Source organism: Diabrotica virgifera, chromosome 7, assembly GCF_917563875.1.
Source record: "Diabrotica virgifera virgifera chromosome 7, PGI_DIABVI_V3a".
Taxonomy (NCBI): Eukaryota; Metazoa; Arthropoda; class Insecta; order Coleoptera; family Chrysomelidae; genus Diabrotica; species Diabrotica virgifera.
The window spans coordinates 49,314,719-49,330,970 of NC_065449.1; positions in this window are offsets into that span (position 1 = coordinate 49,314,719).

A 16,252-nucleotide genomic window follows, 5' to 3' on the forward strand; every position below is an offset into this window, starting at 1 on the left:
ATCAAAAATTATCGGGTATAATATCACAAGAGAGTGAGTAAAAATGAAGCATTATTTTCATATTTATTCTTACTGTCGTGTTATATTCGTAAGATTATTTTTTAATACGTATATTATGGATATTTTCTTAAATGTGACAGTTGTCAAAACTAGGAAACTGGTTGCCATTAAACAGAAACAGTAGATAATTCTCAGTATAATTTTAATCTGATTGGACAGAACTAACACGTGATCAAGTATCTTACTATACGATTGGAAGTTAAAATCATTAAAAAATAATCACTTTAATTTTTATTTCTGTAGTTTTCTATAGGTCAGAATCTCCGATGAATGAAATAATCGCTGTAATTTTTATTTTTGTAGCTTCCTATTGTTCAGAATCTCTATAAATGAAATAATTACACAACTTTTTCTGCAAAAATCAGAATGCTACCTCTCACCTCCAAACGTAGTCCTTTTTCACAGATTTGCCCTGGTCTATTTATTTTATAAAGAGTATTAAACATTATAAACTAATGTGTTATTCATAGATCAATTTTATGATAAACAAACAATAACTTAATTCACCAGGCCCATCTATTCGCATTACAATATACCATTCTAGAATGTAGTAACCTAAGACCATAGTAAAATGGTATATCTATTAGTAGACTTTGTTATATTTAAAATGGGTATCTTCCTACAAATTATAGTACTTATTTCTGTTAGTACAGCAACTATATTTGAAAAGGTTCCCACCAATAACCTAGAATATTTGGTAAATAAATTAATCGAATCAGCGGACTGCGAAAAGAAGACCATTTACATGGCAGATATTCCGATAAGAACTGTCAACTACCCAGTGGTTTCATTTGGAAGAGAACCTAATGCAGAATACAGGTTCAAGTTTAATGTAGACTTTTATGTCATAGGAAAAAACATCAGTGATAATTTAAATGCCCTTTCTAAGTCACTTTTACTCAACAGTAGGAGCAATTTTATATTGGTAGTTGACCAAATTTCCAATATTGTTTTGAGAATGATAGATCGATATTATATTTACAAAATTGTACTCTTGAAAGTAAATCAAAATAAAAACTACGAACTATGCACATTAAACACTAAGAAATTTGCCAAACCAAATATTGCTCGTTCATTCGTATGTAATGTAATGAACGAAACGAATAATTTTGAAAATTCCATGAAATTTCTACAAGTGGACCTTTTCAAAAAATATTATACAAAAACATTTTCTCGCATAAATATTTTTTGTGATTTCTATCCCCCCTATATTATATCTCCCGAAGCTGGTATTCATGTTAATTTACTTAAGATTATTAGTTCTAGTTTGAAATTAAAAGTAAACTTTATTAGCTCTGACCGGCCAACAAATCCATTGTGGATTCCTAAAGAATTCGAGACGAATCACTCTTATGATATGCTAGCTACATTAACTTGCAATAACCAGTATGATGACATGGATGTGGACAAAACCGTTGAAATCACTGAGGATATATCAATATATTTAGCTCCCGTTATAATCAGGGAAGGATTTTGGAATGTTTTGTATGGCGAATATAAAACTACTGTTTGGGTATATTTTTTGCTAACAATGTTGATGTTATATCTTGCTTTTTATGTAGTGAACAAAATTTTAAAAGAAGATAGGAACGCTTCAACATGTCTGTTCCTCCTTGGTATTTTATTTGAAGGTCTCTTCACTTCTGTCAAAGCAAAATCTAAAGCTTTTAGAGCACTCTTTGTTTTTTATTTAATTTTTGTGGTAGTTTTCACGACTTGCTACAAAAGTAAAATGTTTGGTATAATGAGCGCGAACAACTCATACAACATAATAGAAACACCATTTGATCTGTTAAAATATAAAATAAATAGGGGACTTTTAAGGCCAGTAGTGGACAAACAATATTTTGATAATCAAGATCCAATGGAACAGAAACTGATTGAGTCAAACGTTAAAGTTTATTGTGGAAGAAACATTTTTAACTGTATTAAACGAGTTGCATATGCTAAGGATCTATTTTTGGCACTACCTTTAAAAATAGGACAATATTTTGTGTCTGAGATGTTTTTTGACTCCGAAAATAAACCCACAATTAATATTATTAAAAAGGAACCTACAGAACTTATGTACTTTGTTTTTGTATTTAAAAAGGGGCATCCATTACGTGATTTATTTAACCGAAAAATAACAATTCTTAAAGAAAGTGGATTGACTGAATATGAGTGTAGAAAATATAAGCTAAGTTACGAAAAAGCAATGTTTAAGAAAAAACATGATCACTCATATTATAAACCCTTAGATATTGAAAGCTTTCAAGTAATATTTTATCTCTATATATTATGTCTGATCATAAGTATAGTTACACTTTGCCTAGAGATTATCACAGAAAAAATTAAGCAAAACTGTAATTTTTGTAGCTTAGCAGTGACACTATTTAGAACTTCGCCCCTTTAATGTCTTCTTCTTAGTTTGGGTTTATCAGTATTTCGACGCTGTCAAGCCAAAACGGCATAAACGACATTAACTTGATTTTTCAGGAAACACAAAAAACTAATTATTTTTATTTTTACCAATTCTGCTTATCTGCACAGTGATTCAAAAAAATTGGTTATTTTTTTTTCAAATGTTGATATATTGTGAATATTAATGTGGCTGAAAATACTGTCTGAAATAAATTAAAAACTATAAAATGGCGCTTATGTCCAATTAAGATATAACATTGGTGAATATGCCAAACTTACCTCTGGCGTTTGTGTCGATCGCATCGTTGTAAGGTTTTTTTTTTTGAGGTCGTCTGACATATGTCTCCGATGGCACTGCAGCCTCATGGGCTTATTGTGCCAATATTATTGTTGTAAGGTTAGTCAATATGGCGCTTAAAAGGGATGCCATTAATGAAAAAAGAAACAAAAATCAAAAATTGTCGTTTATGCCAACAAGAAAAATGATGATATTACGAAGATTTTTGATAGGGTTTATTTTTTATTAATCAAAAATACATTCTAAGTTAAAAACAAAACCTTAAATTCTTTAAACATGTTTTGGTGCTAGGATGAAATACTTAAAAGTAAATATGAAATACTTAAAAGTGGATATCTAATAATAAGTAGTGGATTCTAATTCATAATCACTGTCAATATTTGGTTCAACATCCGTATTGATTTGATTGCTTGTATTTTCCTTATTTTGATCACTACTTATACCGGCATCCAAACCATTATCTGCTGCTAAGTTGAAACATGATGTGAGATCGTCACTAAATATTTCTTCTTCTACTGCAACGTCTGGTGGTTCCTCAAAGATGATAATGTCATTGCTAAAAGCTTCTGCAATGTTGGCATTATAAATGTCATAAACCTCTAAGGGAGATATAGGGGGATTATTGTCAGTCAGTATATCATTTTGTACTGATTCGGTATATGTTTTATTTTCATTTAGTAAGGCCATAATTTTTTTACTTCTGCTATTCATGTGCAACAAAAAAATGGCATAAACGCCAAAAATCGATCGTGATTTTTAGCTATATAAAATTGATTTGAACTCTATGCTGTAATACAAAATGAATTGTTCATCACACTAGTACAAAGTTACAATAGAATATTTTAAAATAAACTTTTTATTTGCGCAATTTTTAAATAAGAAACCTGCATAAGAATACCATTGAGGAATGGCACTTGTGTCAACCACGATGTAAATATGTGGTTTTGGCATAAACGCCTCATAGTTTTTAAAGAAATTCAGTGTGTTTACGCTTCAAAAATCAATACAAATTAAAAATATTGCAAAGGTAGATAATACCATGTTACTTATCCCTAAAAATTGTAAAAATACATACCTTTACTATTATTACTGGACCGAAATGTACGTACACAATAATAATCTTACGGGCACTGGCGATTATGTCAATCGGTGTTCACGTCGGTGTTAACGTGCGTGACTAGACTGGCGTTTATACAATTTTTAAACCTATTTTACACCTATTTCACTTTTTCTGCGGTTATTCCGCATTGACTGTCTGGTGCGGAAATTAAAATCCTATTTTTTAGTGCAGCTAACTAAAAAGTGGTCATTTTGGCGATTATGCCGTTTTGGCTTGGCAGCGTCGATTTTAGTCTGGGTTTATTCTTGAGTTAACGTTGAGTTTACTCCATTTCTTTTGATGATTCTTTATCCTCCATTTCTAAACCTCGTTTTTGTAGCATCTTTAGTGATGCTACAGAATGGTTCTGGACGTACATATATTTCTCTCGAGCCTTGTTTTACCAACAAATCTGCCCGTTTATTTTCATGCACCTATGCATAACACTGTGTGACATAGGCTGTGTCCATATTAAAGACACTTTATTATTTTTTGCCAAGTTTTTGAAGAAATTTGCTCCAAAGACTCCTAATCCAATACCATCGGCAGTTTTCAGTGAACCGTCGACTTTCCCTCCAAAAGCCCTATATGGAAATGCATGTTAAGTGTTTCATATTCATGCAGATATTTTTCTTTAAATATTAGGGCCTTCAGCCACCTTTGGACCTTCAGTCAACTTTTCATTTTCATTTTGTAGACTTGTTGTAACATTGAGGCAAGTCAGTTTATTTCTTAAATAAAATGTTTATATAAATAGTACGTTCTTTAACGGTAAAATATTGCAAGACCTCTAAATTCTAAAGAACCGCGATTTAGAAGAAATTTTTGCAGATAAGCTCATCTTATCCTCCTCTTCAAAAGTGGTATGACTACAATGTGCGCTTTTTATTTTTAAGGGGTGAAAGCTACCCTTTTTTACCAAAAATTAAAAACAGCCGATATAAGCGTTATTTAAATCTAAATTATGTGTAGGTATGTTAAATAGTATGTTAAATATAGGAATTTGATTGTTTCTCATATTGAAATGTATTTTATAGTTTATAACTATTTTTAAACCCTTAAAAACTACCCTCTAAATAAGAATTTGTATAAAAAATATTTTGTAACTTTAAATTAGGTAATGATGTATTTTGTAGTGATCTAAACTTTATGTTTGCAATTTAGTTTATTAAGTATTTAATATTTTCAACCCTTATAAACTACCCCTACAAAGACATTTGTTAGATCATTCAATCACGGTTAAATATTGCAAAACCTGTGAATTTTAAACAACGGCTTGGGTTGACATGAAATTTGGCATTCACATAGCTAATAAGTCAAAGAAGAAAAGTGATATACCTAGTACCGATGTGTGCTTTTGCTTTGGGGGTGAGTTTGACCCCTTCTCGGGGGTGTAAAAATATAGGTCCAAAATAAGTCCGGAAATGGATAAACTGACTAATTCTAAGCAACTTTTGTTCTATAGAGTTTTTTCACAAGTCAATACTTTTCGAGTTATTTGCGAGTGAATATGTTCATTTTTCAACAAAAGAGCCACGTTGTTAGACGGTTTTTCGCAAATAACTCAAAAAGTAAGTATTTTATCGAAAAAATATTCCGAGCAGAAATATAGATTATGAAAAACTGAAAAAGTCTGTGTATGTATGAACTTTGGAGACCTACTAGAACCAGAGTCGTAGCTAATGAAGTTCCAAGATACGGGGTGTTGAGATTTCTCTTACAAAGAGAAGATTTATTGATTGCTCTAAAACCGATTGAAATATGTAAATGAAGTTTGGTGAGTTTTAAGAGGTAGTTATTACGCATTTGTTGACAGACTTACTATTAAGAATTTTATATTCACGATTGGCGCACATACGGTACTAGCCTAAATTAAAAAAAAATAGTACGCCACTAAGGTATTTATTTAATTTATGACAGAAAATATATCTTCCCTTTTTTTCATACGATGCGCCTTTTTCATGGAAAAAAAAAATAAAATACTTATATCAACGCTTAAAAAGTATTCGACATAAGTTTCAATATGGTCTTTTAACGATAACTTCTGTAATTTTCAAAATATTTCATTGTTCCAAAGCTTATTTTGTGGGGAATTGTGAGTGCTAAAACTTTTCAAAAGTTGGACTTGCCGGAGGTCTTTTATTTTTAAAGCATGCGATTCAAAGGGCTTAGAAAACTGCTTCTCACACTTACTTGCAAACTTTAAATATAAATATCACATGTAGTTTTTACCATAGAGACATTGAAAAAACTGAACAAGTTTTAGTATGAAAAATACTACATTTTAGTATTGATATCTATTTTTCAGATTTCTTTTAGTTTTCAAGTAATTTTGAAAAAATGGAACACATTTATAAAATATCAAAAAATAATTTAATACTAAATTGAAATTTTTTTCAAAACTAAGCACTTTAAACTGAAAAATCTCAGAGCACGTAGTCAGGTTATAAATAAACCTAATTGTGTATGGAATAATGTTAATTTTTATTTTTGTGGAAAATTAACCAATTTAAGTAATTATTGTTTTGATTTTTCAACGACATAATCGTTTTTTTTTTTTGTAATAACTCGGACATTTTTTATCCAAATCACTTTTATCGTAGCACCTTTTAAAGGTATCAGTAAAATATTTAAAAGATGTCTCCATAATTTTTTTTCCAAATATCTCTATTTCTTGCGTTATTTAATAATAAAATGTTTGATTGAAGGTTAATTCGAAAAAAAAAACCCATTTTTAGAAGGCTGTAACTTAGGTTGTGTCATTGCTATAATAATTTAAAGAACACCACTCTATTCACTACTTTAAAAGGTTTCTTTTTGAGTATAATGCCTTTTTCGTAAAAATTCATAATTTTAGAGATATTTTTGAAAATCCACTCAAAAACATGCATTTTTCATGTAGGAAATCATCAATTTCGATCGTGAATAACTTGCTAAATATCAATTTACCGAAAAAGTCGTATATAAGAATTTTTACTCAGAATTAAAATATCTATCAATTTCCGAGGTTATTATGAGGTTAAATATTTCCACCCCCGAGAAGGGGTGGTACCCACTCCCAGAGCAAAAGCACACATCGGCACAATATCACTTTTTTTGACATATTATGTATATGTATGCCAAATTTCAAGTCAATCCAAGTGGTTCTTTAAAATTTACCGCAAAAACCGTCAAAGAATGTACTAAAATCTTTGTCTTATACTTTGATCTCCTTTGTATTTGTTCTTGCTAGCATAATTTGTCTTAGGGATTAGCCGAATTACCTCTGAGAAGAGCTGGCCAGGGTAGAGATTTCCATGTTTGTCTTTGTGGTGGTGAAGAGGAGACACTTTAGCTAAGGTTGACCTCTTCACGATCCTAAGTCAATCGTGGATTTAAAAAAGGTATAACCCACGTGGTTAGAACCTTACACAATGGCAACAGTGAACCATCTTAAGTCAACATTCGTATTTGGTATTTTGTGTTCTCTAGATGGTATAGTTGTATTCATCTTCTCAAGGAAGATTAGTTCTGGTGTCATCGTATCTGAGTTCACCATAAAGATAGATTCCTCAAGTATGGTCTCTGAAGTATTTCTGTGGCTTTTTAATTCATAATTCGACCTCCAAGTACTGTTTGTTTTAAATCTCAGGATGGTTATACAGGGTGCGCCAAACCTCTGGTCTTCTTTGATTACGGCTAAACTATGAGATATACAAAAAAATGTTTATAACAAAACTAATGTGTATCAAAGAGGTCTATAATTTAAAATTATTTTCAATTATACAGGGTGAGTCAGAACGACGGTATGAACCAAAGTTTTATTTTTTTAAATGGAACACCCTGTATATTAAATCATTTTTGAATATATTATTTAAAAATATGAAAAATTTGTATAAGGTCATATAGGCCTAAAGTTAATAATTTTCGAAATATTTACATTTTTATTGAGAAAAATGGTAATATTTATAGGGTTGTGGATTATGTTTCCAAGGAAATCAAAATTTAGGTGATAGGTCAAAGTTTTTAAAATATAGTGTTATTTTTAAATAATTTAATATTTTTTACTTTTAGCCATAAAATATACAGTGTGATCACTATTTGCAAATACAAAATTTTCTCATTTTTTTTTAAATGGGAATAAAATGGGAAATTTTAAATGCGTATATTAGTTTTGCGTTTTGTAGTAAATATTACAACCTTTCTTTTGGTATAAGGTTGTATGTACCTAGCATGTTTCGTTTTGTAGATATTTTAAAAAAACTATAGATTTTACGTGTTTGCGGATTTTTTATTTAAAATTTTTTTTGCAAAAAAAATAATTATAATCTGGTTTTAGAAACATACACTAAAATATAAAATATGAAAATAAAAACGTAATTAAAGATTAAAATAAATCGTATGGTAGTACAACTCAATTGAATTTAATAACTTTAAATTATTTTACAAAAAAATATTTTACCATATTAATGAATGCATAAATTAGTTACTAAATTAAATAAACAACCAAATTTTAAATCAACCGTAGTAATTTTTCTACTACAGCAAGTTTCCTGTACCAAATTAATTGTTAGTTAAATTGTATTTAGTTAAACTTTTAATTTACCTTTTAAATTTACTTACATACATCTTGAGAATATAAAAATTATTATAAAGTATGCTTTGAAACAAATGAATGTTAAATGTATCATCCAAATTATTTATTAATATAAATAGTATTTACTGGTGTCACAAAAACTGGTAATACTTTTGTAGTTGAAATTTTTGTAACAATTTTTTATATTTTAAATTTTAATTTTTTAACCGAAAATTTTTTGGATATGACATTTGTTTTGGGCTAAACCATTAAAAATTATTACCAGCTTTTGTGACACGAGTAGGTACATAGATACTATTTACTCCTTAATATACTTCCATAACGTTCATTTGTTTCAAAGCATACTTAATACGTTCTCAAGATGTAGGTAAATTAAAAAGTTATTAACTGATCTTACTCGTAAATACAATATAACTAACAATTAATTTGGTACAGGAAAGTTGCTGCGGTAGAAGAATTACTACGATTGATTTAAAATTTGGTTGTTTATTTAATTTAGTAACTAATTTATGTATTCATTAATAAGGTAAAATATTTTTTGTAAAATAATTTAAAGTTATTAAATTCAATTGAATTGTACTAGCATACGATTTATTTTAATCTTTAATTACGTTTTTATTTTCATATTTTATATTTTAGTGTATGTTTCTAAAACCAGATTATAATTATTTTTTTTTTTGCAAAAAAAATTTTAAATAAAAAATCCGCAAAAACGTAAAATCTATAGTTTTTTTAAAATATCTACAAAACGAAACATGCTAGGTACATACAAACTTGTACCAAAAGAAAGGTTGTAATATTTACTACCAAACGCAAAACTAATATACAGGGTATCCCATTAAAAAAAATGAGAAAATTTTGTATTTGCAAATAGTGATCACACTGTATATTTTATGGCTAAAAGTAAAAAAATATTAAATTATTTAAAAATAACACTATATTTTAAAAACTTTGACCTAGCACCTAAATTTTTATTTCCTTGGAAACATAATCCACAACCCTATAAATATTACCATTTTTCTCAATAAAAATGTAAATATTTTGAAAATTATTAACTTTAGGCCTATAATACCTTATACAAATTCTTCATATTTTTAAATAATATATTTAAAAATGATTTAATATACAGGGTGTTCCATTAAAAAAAATAAAACTTTGGTTCATACCGTCGTTCTGACTCACCCTGTATAATTGAAAATAATTTTAAATTATAGACTTCTTTGATACACATTAGTTTTGTTATAAACATTTTTTTGTATATCTCCTAGTTTAGCCGTAATCAAAGAAGACCAGAGGTTTGGCGCACCCTGTATAGGCCACCGCCGAAATATATAAATATATAATTTCAGCGGAGGGAGACCGATAGCTTATAAAGATGCCGTTCCCGTACCATTCAAGGCTCCTGTTATATTTAGAAGCGCTTGTCTTTACTGGGTGGTGGTCTCACAAAATTGCAAAGTCGTATTTTCAACCAAAGTACTGCACCATAAGTAACTGTCAGTCATATCACTGACGTGCAGAAACAACAGATTACCTTTGGTTTCACCCCGAGGTTTTACCTACAACTCGTATGCAGTTCCTAAAGTCTAGCGTAGCCCTATTGGTTACATTGTTGATATGAGTGCCCCAATTGAGTATAGAATCCAGGGATCCCCTAGATATTGGGTCTTATTGGTTCCTTCTATTTATTCCCCAAATACCTAATTTCAGCTCTCTAAGTCCGGTAAGATCCTCATATTAGTGAAAGCTACTAATTTAGTTTCGGAAGGATTAACAGAAAAGTTCTGTCTTAGACATTATTTCTCTATGTAATGTATCTGAATAATCCACTGGCATGTTGTGTATTTTCTTTCTCATCAGTGCACTATATATGGATTCGATGGAGGTATTACCATCTTCACGTTAATATAAGTAATATTCTTGAATTCTTGGTTCTACTTTGAAATTAAAAAAATAATATTACATTAGCTCTGACAGGTCAACACATCCATTGTGGATTCCTAAAGAATTTGAGACCAATCACTTCTATGATATGCTGGCTACATTCATCATAATCCAGCTTTCTGCATCCAAAGTTGAACATAGGCCTCCCCTAATTTCTTCCAGTTTTGTCGATCTTGGGCTTCCTGTAACCAGTTCCCAGCAATCTTTTTGACATCGTCTGTCCATCGTGTAGGTGGTCTACCTCTACTTTTTCTGTCTGCTCTTGGTCTCCACACTGTAATTTTTTGGGTCCACCTCCCGTCCTTCATTCTGGCTACATGGCCCGCCCAATTCCACTTCAGCCATGCTACTCGCTCTATGACATCTGTGACGCCTGTCCTTCTTCTGATTTCTTCGTTTCTACTCTTCGTTTCTAAGAACAGTCTACCGAATCATTTAAATTAATTTTTGTTCAAAAAAAGGAGATAGTAGAATTAAACATTTTTTATTAGATAAGAAATTTTTACAACAGAATAAAGATTAGCATACATTTTGAATCTTATATTTATGGTATACATAGTATATAAATAAATAATAATAGCTATAATATTTATATGATTTATGCCCAAAATCAACGATACCTAAATATTTAAGATTACCTAAGTGGGTTTAGGTATTTCTTAACTCTAAAACGGATTTCACCATACGACAAGAATTGCCTAAACGGCTTAAGCATTACCTTACGGTAGGGTACGGTTTTCGATCTCCCTAAACTTTAGGTATTACTTATCGTTGACAGTCAGGTTATATTTTTACAATTTTGACTAATGTACTTGTGACGTTTGTCAATAATTTGCTTGTTACCGTAATTTTTCTGTTATTCTGTAATATTAGGTATATTAGTTGTAATTTTTATCTTCTTTTACATTATTAATATAATATGTGGTGGAAAATATATAAAATCCTTTGGGAGTTTTTTACAGGTCTATTGACAAAATTATGTAGTCATTCATGATATTACTAAAAGTGTGTCATTAAAAATTAATAATAAAAGAAGCAATTTTTAACATATTTATTTTAAAATTATTTCATTAATGACAATTCAACTAACTTTAATTTTTCGACATTGTGAAATTTACAACTCTTTTCCTCAATTTCACTGTACATATGCAAATAACATAAAAACTTAACAAACCGAATTCACAAATAACTAACTACTAAATAAAATAATTATAACAGTACAAAACTGATAACAACTTGGCAAACAAACAATAATGACAAATAATCGAAAAAGTAAGGTAATGTCATCTTATTCTTCTTTTCATTTATCAAAAATAGTTCAAACGTACCCGAATTAATACCTAGGAAAGAATTTCCTAGATAAGTAGTTCTTTTAGTTGTGAAACGCTATTGTTCTTAAGTATTGACTTCGACTATCGGCCTAAGGCCGATGCCACATTATGCGTTTTGACCGGATGCGGTGAAAACGCATCCGTTTCCAACGCAACCGGACCGATCTGTCACACTACGCGTTTTCACCGGATGCGGCGGAGACGCATCCAGTCAAAACGCATAATCTGACATCGGCCTAAGGAAGTTCCTATCGATAACAATTACTTATGCCTGGTTGCACCAACAGATCTTAAGCTCCAGCTTAGCTAAGCTCTACTTATAGATAGGGCCTCCTTGAGTATCACGTACGTTGCACCATAATTTTAGATTCTTACCTTATTATCAATTATATCTATTATTATATTATGGTATTCTTATTGTAATATATTATAATTATATTACTTTAATTCTTATGATATTCTCGACTTAAGCCTAAGATCTGTTGGTGTGTGTGTGTGTGTGTTCACAAAGAGGGGATGGCATTAGATAAACTGGATCTGTTGGTGCAACCGAGCATTAATAAGGCAACTGTTTAGGTATCGTTGGTGAAATCGGGCATGAGTATATTTATTTTCCCTGTTTTGTCCTGAATAAAGGGGTCTAGGACGTTTCATCGCCGCCAGTTCATCGCCGCCAGTTCATCGCCGCCAGTTCATCGCTGCCATTTCGATGCCGCCAGTTCATCGCCGGCCGATTCATCGTCGGCCGTTTCGATGCCGCCGGTTCATCGCCAATCAGTTAATCGCTAACTGATATATTTCCGAATTTTCGACAGTTACATTTGTTATTTATTTTTAGTAATTAATTAGGAATTCTAGGAAATGCGAGATATGACCATTCCCGTTGCCATACTTAATCCTTTAATAGACTGTTAAACTTTTATAATATAAAATATAATTTAACACTACAAATTTAATACTGTTTAGTATCAAATTTAGGGGAAGTAGAAATAGAACAGTAAATTAATATAATAATATTTTTTATTTATTTATTTGTCATAAGTTTTGAACTGAATTTAACGTCGTGTCGTGTCATCTCCCATAATACAAGATCAACTGACTAACTGGCGATGAAACGGCCGGCGATGAAATGGACTGGCGATGAACCGGCGGCATCGAAACGGCGGCGATGAACCGGCGGCGATGAAACGTCCCATTCCGGAATAAAGTAAGCAACGAGAAATACTAGAAGCCACAAACTAAAGGTAATACAAAATCAATTTGCCCTGAGAATATTTTTTATTGGAAAGTTTTATTAAATTTTGGTTTTGTTTTCATGAGTAGCAATTAAAATAATTAATTAATTAATCGAATTAATAAGATACTGATCAATCTCATAACAGAGAGAAAATACAGAGCATAATAAAATGGCACCCAACTTGAGAGGCATTGGAAAGTATTTCTGGTTGCAACTTTGAAAGGAAAGACAATTGCAACTTTGAAAGGAAAGACAAGGGAAAAACAGGTTATTGGCAATTTATTTATCGAGTGGTCAAAATTGATACATTTGAATTACGACATATGAATTTCCTTTAGGTACAATTTCTCATAATTTATTTTATTTGTTTGATATTTGCACTTGATAATTTTTTTTTGAAATATATGACAATTTATTATATTACATTGGGTGAGACAGAATTTTTCGTATCTGCAACATATAGGGTGTTTTAAAGTTTCCTATTTGACGGGGATAGTATTTCTTGAAAATAAATGTATGCGAAAAGAAACAAAAAACCAAAAGAACATTTAGAACAAGAAGAACATTTATAACAAGAAGAACATTTAGAACAAGAAGACATTTTAGAAACAACAAGCAGTAAAATAGAAAAACAGGAATTATCAGGAATAGAGAAAATATTACAACTTATGCAAATACAGTCACAAAAAATGGAAGAAACATCAAAGAAAATGGATAAAAATCAGAAGGAGTCAAAACGAGCCATGGAAGAAACACAACAAAAAATGAAAGAAAACCAACGTGAAACAAAACAAGTAATGGAAGAAAACCAAAAAGAAACCAAAAGGACAATGCAAGAAAATCAAAAGGAAACAAAACAAGCCATAGAAGAGAACAACCAGAAAATGGAGGAGCGCATGGGTAAGTATGAAAAGGATGTTTGACAATGATGAAGAACGAGATAGAACAACAAGAAATGAGAATTAAAGATCAAATGAAAGAACAAGAAATGAAAATTCAAAATAAAATAAAGGAGATAAAAAATTGCCAGAAAAAGGAATTAGAGAATTTAGAAATCAAATTTGAAAACGCATTACAAGAAGACAAGCGAGAAATAGAAGAAAAATTTTCGCAAAACGAGAGACAAATTGCAGAAATCAAGACTCAACAAAATGTCGGAGAAAGAAGGGAAATGCTTATCCATAGTACAGATGACGTGAAAATACGGTTTGGCGAGGATGTAAGAAAATTACACCCAGTGCCCTTCAGAGATAACTTAAAAAAGAAAGTACAATACATCTGAAATTTTGAAACAGCTAAAGAAACGATTAGAAACCATCTTAAATATGAGGCTGGTCAATGGTTTGACAGAAAAGAGTAAGTTTTGACAGTTGGCACCAGTTTGAACAGAAATTTTTGAATTATTTCCGAGGAAAAATCCAACAATTACAAATTTGAGGAAAAATCCAACAAAACATTTACAATATAATTATTCGTCAGAACAATTAGTTGAATTGATTGCAAGGCATTTGGAAGAAACGCTAGAAGACCATATCACTTTGCAAAATTACAAAGACATAGATAGTTTGTGCCAATTCCTACAAATAAGAGAATCGCGTTTGCGAGAAAGAAAGTCAAGAAGATTACAGACCCAGCGAAACACAGGAATGCAGAGATAGAAGACAAAATTATAGAAGGGACTATACAAAACGAGATTTTAATCCCAGGAGGGAAAACGAAAATAGAGAAAGCGGAAATTATAAACCAAGAAATCGGCAATCGAATGAGGACAGAAATCGAGAAAACCAGAATAGAAACACCACTCGCACACATCAAGAAAACAGAAATAATAGTAGACAAAATGAACAGGAATATCGAAAAAATCGATACAGAGCCGACATACCAAGAGAAAATAGAAGAGAGGTAAATAATACCCAGATAGAAGAGTATGAAGAAGAGAGACACAACGTCGAAAATAGAAGCTACGAGGAGCAACAGGCGTCTTTTCCCGAAGGCGCTCACTAGAAACAAAGAATCAAACAGGAATTTTTTGTCACCCGAAGGAATTTATAAAACTGACAGAAAACAATGATAAAAGAAATGGAATAAATTTAAAATTTGTGGATGGTTTTATCAACGAGAAACTTAGTAGGCGCAAATAATCGGACATTGGCAACGATAAATAAAGACATACGAATGAAGGTACGATTGGGTAATAAATTTTATGCACTACAATGTGTGATAATGCCAAATATGTCGCATGACATGATCGTAGGAGTTGACGAATAGACAGAAAAACATGTACACTACTCAACAATTGAAGTGGATAATTTTAAAATTCCTAAAATTAACATATAAAACTATTTTTAAAATAATTATTGCCTGTACTATACTCTATATGCTATCTTTATTGCCAATATTTTTTGCATGTGGTTTTTTTCTTCCTATTCTTATCGGCCCTTATCTCGTACAAAGGGAGAAATGTTGTTCCAAACATGAATATATTATTCGTATAAAAGTGCTTGTATTGGCTTTACCAGTTGTCAATAAGTCAAGAAATCTATTTATCACAAAAACATTATGCCGCAAAGACGTTTAGAACTAGTGCAGCTCGAGCAATTAGTTCGTTGGATCCAACAAGGCATAACTCAACAAGAGGTTGGTTGCTATGAGGCTAAATGTGTCGCAAAGTGTGATAAGTCGTGCATGGAATCGGTATGTAGCAACTGGATCTGCAACATACAGGCATGGAGGAGGAAGAGAACGATCTACAACTCGTCGGCAAGACCGTTTTGTAGTTCTGACGGCAAGAAGAAAACCAACATTCACGGCTTCCAGAATTAACAGTATCTTCAGGCATGCTACTGGACGAGCGATTTCCAATCAAATTGTCAGAAGACGGTTACATGCATCCAATTTAAGGGCTAGACGGCGCGCTACCCATCCACGACTAACTGGAGCAGCGTGCATGCAGATATCGCTGGGCGATGGAACACTATCAGTGAAATTTCGAAAATTGGAGGAATTGTCTCTTTACTGATGAGTCCAGATTTCGTTTGTATACGAATGATGCCGAATATTGGTGTGGAGGGAAAGAGGAGAGCGTTACAATGAAAATCTGAGAGTCCCAACCACTCTTTTTGGAGGTGGATCCGTTTGCGTGTTGGGAGGCATATGTTTTGACGGTAGCACGGACTTAGTCGTCTTAATTAATGAGACAATGACTGCTACACGATATCGAGACAGAGTCATAGTACCAATAGTTGTTCCATTTTTTGGTGCAATAGGCGAACAATTTGTTCTGATTGATGATAATGCTCTCCCT